Source organism: Poecilia reticulata, linkage group LG20 (genome assembly GCF_000633615.1).
Source record: "Poecilia reticulata strain Guanapo linkage group LG20, Guppy_female_1.0+MT, whole genome shotgun sequence".
Taxonomy (NCBI): domain Eukaryota; kingdom Metazoa; phylum Chordata; class Actinopteri; order Cyprinodontiformes; family Poeciliidae; genus Poecilia; species Poecilia reticulata.
In genome coordinates this window covers 4,459,747-4,461,583 of record NC_024350.1, presented here as the reverse complement: position 1 = coordinate 4,461,583, position 1,837 = coordinate 4,459,747, and positions in this window count along the sequence as shown.

Genomic DNA, 1,837 nt, shown 5'->3' with positions numbered 1-1,837 from the left:
GTGTGTGTGTGCATGGTTGTGTGTCCTGTGTGTCTCTGTGTTGCCCTGCGACAGACTGGCGACCTGTCCAGGGTGTACCTCGCCTCTCGCCCGAAACGATAGCTGGAGATAGGCACCAGCAACCCTCCCGACCCCACTGAGGGACAAGGGTGCAAGAAAATGGATGGATGGATGGATATATATATAGGCTGAGAAGAGAGGTCCATAAAAGCTGCATTATTAGTTTCAAACACACTCGGTGTGTTTCTTTGATCTTCGTGCCATTCAGGAGACGTCTATAGAGTCCGGCCGGGCGCCATGTCCGTCCCTCAGAGGTCTTTCACCGTAAATACACAGCTCACATGTCCCAACGCAAAACTGTCTCATCAGAAATTGTGAAATAAAGATGCGTGGTAAAAAAAAATTAAAATAAAAAGTAAGAAATCTTAAAAGGACGAACCATAATCTTGCTTTGTTAGATGCACTCTTGATTCAATCAGTGCTCAGTGGATCCCAGAGGTTTGGGGCCCCACAAAATGTGCCACAGTTTGCATTTGTGCGCAGTGGAAAACCTTCTTTGCTCCACAACATAAGCTAATAATTCCTTATTGCCACTCTGTGGGGTACAGCCAATCAACACCTTTGGCTGGCTGCTAGATTTTCAAACGTCAGCATGTGAAGTCGCATTGTGCCAACGTATTTCCTCTTCCCCAGCTGCATTTTATTTCAAGAAATCTTAAAATGCTTTATAAAAATAGGCGAGTTTTCCACAAATCACTTCGAGTCGCTTTCAGAAAAACCTGTGAAAATATTTTGAAAAAACGAAAAAGAATTTCAGATATGAAACAAATGTAGACCTGATTTTTATAAATTTACATTAGTTGGACCCTGGGACTGATGTTAGCAGCTAATTTAAGATGTGCCAAGACCAAAGTGTCCCACACAATACGGAAAAGTTGGGAATTTTATTTCCAGACTTTCTATCCAGTTTTCAAATAACGTCTCTCCTTTCTTGCTTCTCAAATACTTTCTGCTCTTTCTTCCGTTTGTTCTTCCTTCCTTCCAAGTGCACTTCTTCACTCCTTCCTTGATTCAATGTGTTCTTCCCTCTTTCTTTCCCATCATCCCCTTCTTCCATTTATCCAACCTGTACAGTTGCTGCACATTCGGTGATGGTAGCATCATATTAGGAACATTTCTTCAAGGTTAGGGAAGCTGCTCAGAGTTGAATGCTCCTGAAAAGACCTTCTAGCAGGACAATGACGCCTAAACATATAGATTAGATCAAAGCACGCTTGGCCCAGTCAAAGTTCAGATTTAGATCTACTGAAAAACTGTGGCAAGAGATGGAAATGTATGTGACTGTAACAAAAAAAAAAAGACACGAGACAACCTGAAAAGATTCAAGGCGAATAGAGATTAACCGGCGCTGCTGGTTACCGACATTAACGACACGTGGCTTTTTGTACCGGAGTCCCTGTAGACGGCGGCCGAGCATGTGAGACTTTGAGCCTCAAATCAAACAGTTTGATCATGTAAATTTGGAGGAAACAAGCCGTTCTTCTGAAACCACCGTAGCCGTATCTTCGCTCTTCTCCGCCGATCGATTGAAGGCGTTTGAAACCTTCACGCGTCGCCGCCTCGCTCCTGCCAGTAGACCGTTGCTTTCATGATCCTGACACGCCATCGTTCCCCGCAATCCCTACAGTCAAGCTTTTACGTTTAGTCTGACGGGGTGAGGGGGCAAAGGTTACGGGTAATCAAGGGGGAGCGCTTCAGCCTCCTCCACGCATCTGAACCAACCATACCTGGGATATAACATGCACTTTTCTGTCTGTCCAGCGTATTATATTCACCG